This window comes from Ambystoma mexicanum, chromosome 5p (assembly GCF_040938575.1).
Source record: "Ambystoma mexicanum isolate Mex_15411 chromosome 5p, UKY_AmexF1_1, whole genome shotgun sequence".
Lineage (NCBI taxonomy): Eukaryota > Metazoa > Chordata > Amphibia > Caudata > Ambystomatidae > Ambystoma > Ambystoma mexicanum.
This window is the reverse complement of record NC_090930.1, coordinates 576,842,207-576,855,662: the sequence shown is the minus strand read 5'-3', so window position 1 is coordinate 576,855,662 and position 13,456 is coordinate 576,842,207.

The following is a 13,456-nucleotide window of genomic DNA, read 5'->3' as shown; positions in this document are numbered from 1 at the left end:
CCCCCTATGCGCCAGTCGTCCTCCGTGCCATCTTCCTGCCCAAGTGTCACCCAGGCACCCTGTGGAGCTGGCCCTGACCCAGCGGCCAGGCTGGTGGAGGACATATCCCTGCCACAGTCAGGAGTGAGAGGTCCAGCAGGGGTGGTCACACCAAAAACTGCACCCCAGCACGAGGAGGCCGTGCAGGCATCAAGAGCCAGGGCACAGGCACAACAGCAGCAGGCTCAAGGTGGGGGCAATGATGGCTCGGGCCATCAACATCAGAGGGGCAGGCATCGGCCAGAGGGCAGGATGACCCTGGATTGAGAGTGTCTTCCGTGTGGCAGCGGTTGGGCCAGCACATAGATGCGGAGCGGCGGTGGGTGGAAGAGGCACGGCTCACTATGGGCAGGGCGGAGAACTCCATCTGCAGGGCGCTGAGGCGGGCCAAGTACCTCGAGGCAATTCGCAGGGAGTTGGACATGGCGTTATCCCTGCGAAACCTCAGGCCATGGAACAGGGCCGCCTCCAGGACATAGAACAGGAGTTTGGTGATGCCCTGGCCCAGGAAATCGGCAAGTGAGCCGTAGGACTTGCCCGCTGCCATTGTATATAGTTAGTTAGTGTTAGGTTTCATTTATGTTTTTCTTTCATTTTGGGTGCTTGGAATATGCCCCACCTTTTTGTAGAACGTTCTTTATTAGGTAGTTGTTTTGTAGGTTTCATTTCAATGGTTGGGCTCATGGACCCTGGATTTGTTATTTGTATATAGTTGAACAGTGGAATCATGGTAATTTTATTTTATTTTTCACCATAGAGCAATGGATTTTACTTATTTCTTTCCCTTTGGATTTGCTTTGTTGGACGGAGACTTTGGACACATTTTCATTTGGATTTTTTTGGATTCGGATTTCATAATTTTTCTTGTTTTGGAACATGCATCATTTTATTTCTTCTTTCCATTATTGTGTGTTTTCATTTGATTCACGGCATTTTGTGTTGAATACATTTTTGTTTCATACTTCAATGTGTGGTATTCTCTCATTGGTTTCATGGATGTCACGATGTGGGTTTTCACATTCACTGGCACCCATTGTGTGTGTGTGACGGACATGTGTTGATGTACATACATGCCATTTGGGTTGTTTCATGTAATGGCCATTTCAATGTGGGGTGTATGTATAACTTCTTTGGTACTTTGGGCAGCGGTGGTGTGCAGTGGGATGTGGGTGGCCATGAGGGCCATGATTGTGGATCATGATGACGTGTTGGGGGGACATGAGTTGGGGCCTGCAGGCAGGTACCTGTCACTGCCAGGTGGTTGGGGGTGCAGGAGGACATGAGTCGGGGCCTGCTGGCAGGTGCCTATCACTGCTGGGTGGGTGAGTGGGTGGGGGACATGAGTCAGGGCCTGCTGGCAGGTGCCCGTCACTGCTGGGTGGGTGAGTGGGTGGGGGGACATGAGTCAGGGCCTGCTGGCAGGTGGAAAGGTGGAATACGGGTGCACACATCAAATTCAATAAATATAAGAATATTGTTTACAAACTGTTTAGATTAGTTTTAGGTGCGGGGGAGGAACTGGGGCCATGGCACAAAAACCCCAACATTAGAAAACAAAGAAGCAAAGGATTCAGTCTAGGAACCCTCCCGTCACCTGCACACTTTCAAATGTGTGGACTAAGTCCACTACTCAATTTAAAGAATAATATCAGAAAATAATGTAGACCAGATAATTCAATTCTGTAGAACAGAATAAAGATTTATAAAGTATATAGTCAATGTTCATTCACAAAAAACACAAGAAAACAATATCAGGTAAAGAGGCAAACATTCTTTTGTTGCATCAACAGGTCACAATCAATTTTGAAACAGTGATAGAATCCAATTCAAGTTGCGACGCGTTTCAAGGAAATTTTCTGCTTCTTGAAAAGGCCAAAATCGAATTCTTAAAGCAAAAGGAAAAGAAGAAACATTTGTATATAATTGCAAATGATGTTTTAACATTAAAATGTCGTCCATAAGATATATATGTCTGTGTCACTAGTTGAACAATCTATGTCATTGTTTAATGTATCTCATAATTTAAAGACAAGGAGGAAGGAAAATCCATGTAATGTGCCCTATGCTGAATGGGCATATTCAATCATTATTCACAAGGAAATGGTTTCAATTTATTTTTATACTGTTACATTATTTATATCTATGCAAGGGATTCACTCTGGACCGCAATTTGACAGTCAAATGACATGGGCACCCCGTGACTGGAGAAGATTAAAGGTATAAATGTTGGTTCTAGAGACCCGTACAGCCCACAGTAGGGACGAAAATAGGCAAAAAATAACAGATTCTGTTTACCAATCGAAACGGTGTCTTCCGAAATTCAAAGTACCAAAAAATGGAGATAGAAATTCCTGGGAAAAGATGGGCTTCCGTGGTAAAAATGCTTCAACTTGGAGAGCAATAGAACACTGTGGTAACAGAAAACAAACAAACAGTAGATGGTGTAAAAATAGTCAACTGCTGGGTGGGTGAGAGGGTGGGATGAGACATGAGTCGGGGCCTGCTGGCAGGTGCCTGTGACTGCAGGGTGGGTGGGGGTGCAGGGGACATGAGTCGGGGCCTGCTGGCAGGTGCCCATCACTGCTGGGTGGGTGAGTGGATGGGGGGACATGAATCGGGGCCTGCTGGCAGGTGCCCATCACTGCTGGGTGGGTGAGTGGGTGGGGGGACATGAGTCTGGGCCTGCTGGTAGGTGCCCATCACTGCTGGGTGGGTGAGTGGGTGGGGGGACATGAGTCGGGGCCTGCAGGCAGGTGCCCATCACTGCTGGGTGGGTGAGTGGGTGGGGGGACATGAGTCGGGGCCTGCTGGCAGGTGCCCGTCACTGCTGGGTGGGTGAGGGTCCAGGGGGACATGTGTCGGTGCTCACTTGTGCATGGTAACATGTGGGCTGGCTGGGGGGCATGGCCAGGGTGGATGGGCTGCCTGTAGGGCATGACCAGGGGTGCAGGGTAGTCCCCTGTGGTGTGGGCTGCCTGCAGGCCCTGGGGAGGGGGGAGAGGGCTCACCTAGGAGGACACACACTGCCAATTCGCATTGGGGCACCCCAGGAATACACGTAACCCGCTTGCCCAGCGAAATCGCGTGTGGAACTCCACGCACACCACTCACTATACACGTACCCTGCTGCCCAAGGCCTATAGCGTGTATGACTTTGTGTGCACCCCCAGGATACATGTACCCTGCTCGCACAGGGCCTATCGCGTGTGAAACTCCCCGCGTACCCCACAAATAAACGTACCCTGCTCGCACAGGGCCTATTCCGTGTGAAACTCACTGTGTACCCCACAAATACACGTACCCTGTTCACACAGGACCTATCGTGTGTGAAACTGCCCTCGTACCCCCCATATACATGTACCCTGCTCGCGCTATGCCTATCGTGTGTGAAAACTCCCCGTGTACCCCCAAATACACGTAGCCTGCTCGCACAGGGCCTATCGCGTGTGAAACTCCCCACGTACCCCCCAAATGCACGTACCCTGCTCGCGCTAGGCCTATCGCGTGTGAAACTCCCTGTGCACCCCCCAAATACACGTACCCTGCTCGCAAAGGGCCTATCGCGTTTGACACTACCTGCGCACCCCCGAAATTCCCCCAGTCTGCCCATCCACCCTCCCCATGTCCCACAGGCAGCCCATCCACCCTCCCCATGCCCCGCCTCCCCATGCCCCACAGGCAGCCCATCCACTCTCCCCATGCCCTACAGGCAGCCAATCCACCCTCCCCATGCCCCACAGGCACCACATCCACCCTCCTCATGCCCCACAGGCAGCCACACCACAGGGGGGACTTTTTTCACGCAAATTACCAGGCGTCAGCGGGATACGTGTATTCCGAGGGCTGCATGTGGAGTTTTACACGCTATTGGCCTTGCGCGAGCAGGGGACGTGTATTCCGAGGGGTGCGCATGCAGTTTTACACGCTATTGGCCTAGCGCAAGTGGGGTTCATGTATTCTGGGGCGTGTGCAGGGAGGTTTACATTCTATTGGCCTAGCGCGAGCGGCATACGTGTATTCTGGGGCCTACGCAGGGAGTTTTGCACGCGTTATCGTGGTTGGAGGGCTGTATGCTGGTCCACTGGCCTTTGTGCCCGATACTGGATTTGTGCGATTTCTGTGGCACACGGGACAGGGTTGGGGGTGTAACTGGCGCTGCTGCAGGGCCGCTGCACCACTCTGTGCCACGGCTGGTTATGGATGTCTGATTCCATGAATATGCTGTGCGCCTAAATGGGTTTTGGCGCACGCGGCTAGCGCAGACTGCCACACGTGCATTCTGTTTGCCAGCCGCGTGCACCACTTGTGCGCCGAATTCTATGAATTACCCCCAAAATTTCCTGTGAGACATTATTTCCCAGTTTTTTTTTTTTAAATAGCTAAATGTTTTGTTTTGTATCTATACTTTTCCTAGTTAACCCCACTATAAGAATAAACTCAATCATAGTGAATACGTTCAGAGTATGGTATCTTAAACGATTGATTTTTGTAACCCAGAGTACAGTATGGGGTCAAATAGCATGCTTCATGTTCCATGACATAGATATCCTTCAACGAACATGGGAGATCAGGCAGGTATTGTTCCCAACAAGATTGTAGGCTGGATGATAGCTTGCAAGCCTGAGATTTCGTCAAACTACTCAGGCCATCCTTTATTAGTTGAAATCTCCCCTGCCAGGGCGACCACCAGTATTACTGGTAGAAGTCCTGCATGTCATCAAATAATGCCTGGTTTTTATTCTTTTTTTTTATACAGATATAACTACTGTGCTCCAATTATGTGAATACTAATTAAAGAAATACCTGTCTGCCTGCTGCATTCGGCACTGTGTGGTTAGTCCAGGCTAATGGCTGAAGTCTTTAAGAGCATTTTGCTGCCTTTGCTATACAGTATGATGCCTATCACTTCACTACACACACATATTTACGTCATGGGGTGACACGTAGATTACTAGGGCATCATTTTGATTTTGGCATTGAATCATCCAGTGAAAGGAAATGCAAAATGCATCTTTAATGCCTGGGCTATTTTGAGGTACACAGCCTGATTCAGGTCGTACCTCCATGTAAGTGGTTATGGAAAAATCTTCATCTTCTCAAACAAAGACAGTGCATGTCTTCTCTCTTACCCGCACTTGCGCGCAGGGGTGGATTGGCGTATAGGGAACTCTGGAGGTCTCCTGGTAGGCCTCTGCACCCTGGGCCTCTTTTGTGTAGTATTTCCAAATGTTCCCATAGGAAAAGGGTTGGGCGTGCTGACAATTTGTAATATGAGGCCATTTTGAACATTATTTCCATTTTGTAATTTTGTTTCCCAGTCCACCCCTGCTTGCACGATCTGAATGACACAAGGCCTAGTAAGATCGTTATTTTATCCTCCCTTTGTTTCCCCCTCCTTGCCTTGTCGTGCCTAGAAACAGTTGTGTACAGGCGCGTTATAAATGCCACATCATATCATATTATATCAAATCATGTGATAATTATTTGATCATTGCAAAGAATGTGACACTGCATGCACAATATACCTAAAACATGTCCGAGATTGCAGAAATACCAATTTCGGATGTAGAAAACCACCAAATGCACTTAAAAACACCACGGGCAGCAGCTATCACTGGATACAGAATACATTATAAATCTGGACAATAGTAAACCTTCTCAAAAGAATTAGAGGACCATAGCACTCTCCGGATATTGCAGGCGAAACAGATGCTTATGGGTGCCAACAGAACCTAATGTCATTCAGCAGAAGCTGGCAGCACCTGTGAGTTACCGTCTCCAAGTGGCAACCAGAATGGTAGGCACCCTCATGGCCAAAGCCACTCCCATCAAGCATGTCCAACGGCGGCACAGATTCTGGGACCGTTTGAGAGCTGTATCCACTTACCCTCAGAGAATAAAGAACTGCCACCTGCTCTGGGATTACCTAAAGAGAGGAGTGGGAGGCATCCTTGCAGAGCATAAAGAACAATACTTGGCCATGGATGGCAGTTCTGTACCTGAGTCATTTGTTGATCTCTGGGAGCATAAAGCTGCTTTGATCGGGAACATGATTGGAGTGACATGGTCAGGTGATGCCCAATTTGACACACGTTCCCAGACAGTGACTGGTGAGTGCCAATCCATCATAATGTTGTAGATCCTCAATAGTGGGCACTTCGGAGGATGTATATGTTTCTGGTTTCATTAACTACCAATTACTCCCCCATATGGGAGTCATACCTGTATATTGACCTGAGATGGGAAAACACGTCTTAATCCACTGGAAAGGCAAGTAACCAGGCACAGACGAAGATCAAATGCTTCAATCAGAACACCGAAGGTCCCATTGAAAAGCAGGCAGCCATAACAGATACCGACATTCCATGACCTCCTCACATGGCAGCCGAGATGTGCAGAATTGGGAGCCGATATAGCTGCTCACTCTTACACATCCAATAAGTAAATACATGCATCATCTCACCAATGTACAGTACTGCCACTTAAACCAATACTATGTTTATTCCTTACGGGCCACTCCTCCAGTGATCAGGATGGATCATCCTTGACCCAACAACCAGTGACTGCAAGGACATGTGCTCGAGCCAGTGACCACAGCCATCACAACTTTGAGTGCTACAACAAGCAAGCCCAGCACTGGATATGCCAGTAAGTCATACCCTGCAGGAAATGTTGACAAGTGGAAGGGGAGGAGCAATGTTCATACACTAAGGGCAAGGACCCCGCAAGACACCCAAACCACGTGCACCTGTCTAGTACCTATTGAGGCAACAGTGGAAATCCTGCTAAACATAACCAGAGACAAACTCTTTCGTGTCACCTTCATGTCTGAGGACACTGCATATGACATCACAGCCCAAGCATTGCCTGCCACTATCGTCTCCTACTGATGTAACTGAATGGAAGATAAGACACAGCAACCCATGGATGTGAAGACTGACACAGACTCCATCCCTCTACCATCATCAGTACAAACCCACTGACTGTTGCCCGCTTCTGTGATCACTAAAGAAGGTCAGGGACCTTACTGAGAACATTCACAAAGCCTGAGATGAAGCCATCCTTGAATGGATGCAAGCCATGGAGTCACAATATCAGCATCAGGAGGACCTTGCATCCTCCCAACTCATGGCCATTTGTGGTGTTGCATAGAAAATGGGCCAACATAATTATCATTATTGTGTGTGAAACTATGATGTAGAAAGATTGGCACACTGGAAATGCATGCTTAGGCCACTTCACATATATTTCAGCTAATCTCTGTAATCCTAGGCAGGATGGAGCAATCTCTAATCCAAGTATATATTGTGTAAACCAAGACCCTATACATTCTACCTCTGCAACACACACAAAGCAATCTGTGCAGTCCTTCATGTCACTTGGATCAACTGTCCAAATCCCTATTTTCCAATATCTCTGGATGTGTTAAAAGGGTGTGTCGGCAATGATCAAAACTATGCAACTGCAGTGCTGGTGGTGGAGGGTTGAGGGATTTGCAAAGAGATGGGGGAAAAGGAGTGTTAGAAGTGTGTGGGAGTCTGAATGGGCAGGATGGAGTGCAGGGGTTCTATGTGAAAATATCCACAGCAAAATGTAGTCTTGTGAAATACAATAAATGCAAAATGTGAAAATGTTGCCAGCCATAAGGTCGTCAAAAAAGCTATTATTTAATACACAAAAAGTACAAGGATGTAACCCAACAATGACTCAAATCTCCACAATCACCCTAACTTTGTTCCTAAACCTTACCCTAATTCTAATTGCTACCCTGAACTCTACCAGAACACTAACCCTTCAGCGCACTAAAGCATTTAATTTAGAAAAAGAACAGTGAACCTAATTCCAACCTAATCACCAGCTCGCCACAAATGACATAGCCATTGCCTTAACCCACACCATTGGTCTAATCCTAACATTAGCAGTACACTAACTGCAACTCTAACACTTACTCTAATGCATACTTTGCTCTAACCTCTATGGTTATTCTAACCCCGATATTATGCCAAGATACATATCCCTGCCCAATTTCCCTTTCCCTTTCTGTAACACTTAACCAAACCATTACTCTATAAGTCCTAGCCTTACCATAACCCCTACTGTAACTCTTACACTGACACTTAATCTACACTAATATCTAAGTAAACCCCAATATCAGCGGCCCTGCATCAACCACCCTGGCCCTCACATGTACTCTAATTCTAAACAACATTTTTACTCTAATCCTAAACCAGGTCCTTACCCTAACCCTAACCCCTATTCTAACCCTAATCCGGGAATCACCAGCCCATAAAACCCACTTCAACCCTAACAATTACCCTAGTGCTACAAATTTAGGCTACTTTTCAGCAGCATTTTTTGACTACTCTTTGCTTGTCTACCTTTTTACTGCAGATGTATTTTCACCACAACGTTTTCAATGTCTACATTTTTGCTGGCAACATTTTCACTGAATACCAGTGGGGAGGGTGGCTGAGGGTGTAAACAGTCAGGATTAAGGGGTTGGAGGTAGGAAAGGTGTGTGAAGATATTGAAAATGGCATGGAGGTTGAACCAATGTGTGAAGGGATAGGATGGGGAGTGACGGATGGATTAGTGTGTATATACTTCTGAAAACATATATACATATTGTGGTGAATAATGGGGTGTTCAAGCAGTCTAACCTAGAGCATTCTGTTCTGGCAAATGAATGTATGTATTGCCACTACTTATATGTCAAGGGTGTAAGAAGATGTTCAAAGGTACACAGGGCCAACACTCCATCATGCTATTTAGCCTTTATGAGTGTACTCTTTTGATGTATGTGAACATGATACTTGCTTCTCTGACAAAGTGGGGTTTTGGGGGTGACAGACACACCTATGGATCCGTGTGCAGTCACCATAATGAAGTAATGGATTATTTGGGAGTTGCCTTAAGTAAGCATTGGGTGACACACACAGCCATTACGTGGCACATGTGTGTGTGTCGGCCCCTTTGGTGGGCACATGTCACAATCAATATTTTCATGTATAATCACACTGGTATTTCATACCCTATGTGGGCATGCCTCAAACAACATTGCACTAACTACCAACATGAGGTCATCAATGCCTCTGAGAATATTGCAACAATCTAGCCCTATAGGATTGCACTGGTCTTTCTAATTGTCCCATTGGTAGTATGCAAAGGCAGGGGCGCCACCCCTTGCATGTACATACTCTTGTATGCGCCTGTATGTGCCTTCCAATGACCTAAAATATGAAACAGGTGCCATATGCTTCAGAAGTAATGGCCTGCTGATTCTTGTTGGGTGATCCACCCATCATGCTCATCAGATGTCACACATCTAATATGCACCTCTTTTACTTCACAATCATTATCATCATCCCTGGTATTCAGCATGTTGTCAATTATTGATTCAGGACATGTATCCTGATGCAACATACAAAATACAATGACTATGTCATCAACATGTTTGGGTGTGTATGTCAGTGTTCTATCTGTTTTTTGCCTTGAGGAGATGAGGGTCCTCTAGACAGGATGAGTGCATCATTGTGCTGTCTCTCCTGTGGGCTTTGGTGGTTACAACATGGTGTCACTATCCATTGCATGCAGGGTTACCCAACATCATCTGTGATTATAGACAAAAAAAGGTAAACGATTGCACAATATGTGAATTGTCCTCCATTCATTGCATATGCATATAGAACTGAGAAGACATAGCAGATGTTGTGTAGAGGAATTTGATGTGTGCTTTCCATCTCCATGTTTCCCCATTATGTTCCCATGTAGCCACTCTGCATAATCTCCCATCTAGTCCCCGGGTACCACCTCTATTTCCCTCTCTCCTTACCCAGGTATGAACTCTGTAGACCCCGCCTTCATCTCCCAGGTATGTATAGTGTGTGGGCATCCATTATTGTAAGATTGTACATGAGCAAGTAGAATGTCATACCTAAGATCCGTGCCCATTCTTCTCTGTAACTTACCATGTAAACAGCAGGGTGTTCTTGAGCATTACCTTAAATCTGGGTTGAACAGGGAAATTGGAAGTGGCAGTGGGTAATGGTTTGGTCAGCATATTTTATAGTATAGAAGAAAACAGTTCAAATTCACATTTTTAATGGGAAGGGAAGGTGTAACACACAGCAACTATATACGTAAGAAAAATATTTTTATTTATAGAAAAAAACATAATTCTCATTAAAACTGTGTTAAATAATGCACAGATTAAGGAACAACCCTAAAACCAGGTTATCAAAAAAAAAGGACGATTACATACACAATGTCAATGTAAAATGAAAAAACAACCTTACACTTTAACTACAAAAACAACGTTTCACATACAAACATCAGTGCAAAATTCATTTGTTGCAATTTACATATATATCCCAACATGTTTCTGTCTGTTGACTCTAAGATGTCTGACATTCATCAGGGGTAGCTCTTCTTGAAATTCTACAATAATCGTCCCCCCAGTCCTAGAGGGCATGGAACTGAACTTGATCCTTAATGCAATCTATAAAAACATCCAACCACATAAAAAATTGTGTGTGCACCAAAACTTCTCAAGATTTACCCACTCTTAATGTCCTATGTCAACATTACACAAACACGGTTTGGTCAGTATCACATGTCATCTGAACATTGATGATTTTTTGAATCTTGCAATTCCTGTGGACTTGCTCCAGAACATGTGAGGCAATCAATGGGTCATGAGTACAGTACAGAGCACATGTGGTATTTGGAATAGGTGCCGTTTCATAGCATTTTTCTTAGATTATTTTGTGGGCATTTATAGTGGGTGATGTCTAGTTCAATGCGGCCTCTGTCATATTCACAGAGGGAATGTAATATCTGTGTGGGCACACATGAGAATATTGGTTGCGGCATGCCATGCATCATGCACATTGAATCCTGGAAGGTTTCTGTGCCTAGGACATGTCTGACAGATACCAACTTCCTTGATGTCTTCAACTGTGTTGAGTAGAACAATGTGGCCTGTACTTTGCCAACAGAGGGAACATAAGCACTGTGCATGCACATGTGAGAATGTTTTTTGTGCCATGGTACATGCTCATTGAGTTCTGGAAGGTTCCAGAGGCTAGGAAATCTTTGACATATACCAAAATGAGCAACATTACTTCCATAATGCTGTCCCTATCAAGATGATATAGGGTTACTATTTGACTTTCAAAGAGTCCATATAAAGGATGTTTGAGTGAGGATGTATAGTTTTCTCATGTTTCTTCTTCAACGTTGTACCCTATACTGTTGTATGGCATCCCATCTCCTTGTCGGAATCGAAATAATATTATACCTCCAATTGCATTGTTTTAATGTATGTTGGCCTACGCCAAGTTGTCTAAAAAACATTGAGTAAATAGATTCCGCGGCAAGGTCTTGACCTTAATGTACTATATAAATCGCCATCTTGGATTTAGCTGCCATTTTAGGTTCTCTTGCAATGTGGAAGTCACCCGGAACATCAAAATGGAGGCCGAATGACATTTCGATTTGGATTCTGGTCGTTGTGACCTCCGCATACATGAATGAATAATATGCCTGTAGGCCACTTGTTGGGGTCGCGAACTGAGACCTTGTCCTGTCCCTGACCTATGTGTAAATGAACAACTGTATCAGCGAAACTGATCAAAATGCATACATTATGGGATCGACCTGGCGACGAACCCTAGGCCTGGTCCTAAGAATGGTTAACCCGCGAGGGGGTTGGCCAGAGCTGGATAAAAAAGTATAAAAGCATAAGCATCCCAATGTACGGTCTCTCACACTAACGCAGTGAACTACCTTTGAAAGTTTGTTTTGTTATTCTGAGAGCCGAATAGCTATCCGTTTGTCAATTGACTTTTGGTAATTGTTGTAGCTTTTGAATAAAGCACTTTGTATGTTCTTTGTAACCTGTGTTGGTGTGTTTCCTTTAGGCTTCCCGCCCTCATATCAATTTCTTTGTTTCCACATCCTGCCATCAGCTATTACATAGAGCTCTCCATTCTGGTGCCATAGGGCTCTGCCTTGCTGAATGATGGCATTACTGTGATTTGGTATTTGGATGGGCCTATTATTTGATTATGGTGCTGAATTGAGACACCTCTGTGGAATTTCAGTCCAGCCAACGCTCATTTCTGCCTGTTTTTGTCAAGAGTCAATCTAATGTGGTATTTTTCCTCTAATTGTTTCTGGTATAATTAGCATGGCATATTGCATGCCCATTCCTTTACTGCATGTGTTATTAAACGGTTCTCCATATCTGAAATATTTTGGTGCATTATTTCCCTCTGAAATTGATGGAGCAGTAACACATTCTATTTCCCCTGCTTTCCTCATTCTAATATGCCTGTCTTTCTATCCCATTTCCAGAACAATCATTCTACTTTCCGCAGCTATGCTAACCGTCTCCATCCTCCTCTGACTTGTCCCATACTTTTAATGTGGCACTCACTCCCTCAATAATAAACCCCACTCTGTCCTAAACCTTTTTCTTTGTCTCCATCTTTACTTCCTCTGCCTCACTGAAATTTGACGGTCTCCTTCCAACACTGATATTCCTGCTCAGCCTTCCTCTGCGTAGTCCTTCCTTTTTACCATACCACCCTGCCTTCTGGACGTGGTGGGGGTGTTTTTCTTCTTTCTAGTCTAATGTGGTAGTGTGTAATGCTTTAAATATGCCACAGTGAGGTTCCTCTAATTTGAACCAGCACCTGTACACACACGAGGACCAATTCAGCATTAAAAGTCAAATGAGAAGCAGCAGGCCTCAGGGAACAATATAGTCTAAATACAAACTACAGACTTGATAAGAAGTGTACATATGCTACAAAGGGAAGATGTCAGAATTGAAAAGGCATGACTGCCACATACCAGAATCTTAGAGGAGGTAGGCTTAGGAGAAATGTGGGGATAATTGGAAGGTATAGGAGGATCAATGATATGAACGGGGTAAAAACAGCATTTTTTATTGAAGGAACAATGGTTTCCATTCACAAAGAATATTTCAGGATGAAGAATGGTAGGAAAATCACTGTAGAAAAGATTTGTAGGAGCTTGACTAGGCTTGGAACAAATGGAGATCCAGATTTGAGATTGGCCATGAGTGAAGTAAATGTGTTAGCAGTAACAGGTGAGAAGGAAAGATGATTTTGGGAAAGTTGTGACAAGTGAGGAACTGAGGAGAATGTGACAGATGGGAGGGAAGGACAGGGATAACTGGCATGAATCGAAACAGTTTTGTCATTGAAGACAGTGCAGAGAGTCTCACAGAGAGGGGAAACAGTGGAGGAAATATCAGATAGATGGAAAATGTCTGTAGAAAAACCATAAAGAGATCCTCCTCATTATTAGGATCAACTTCTTAATAGAATGTAAAAATTATAGCTTTCATATAGATGGAACGTTTGAAAAGATAGGTGATCTGGAAGCA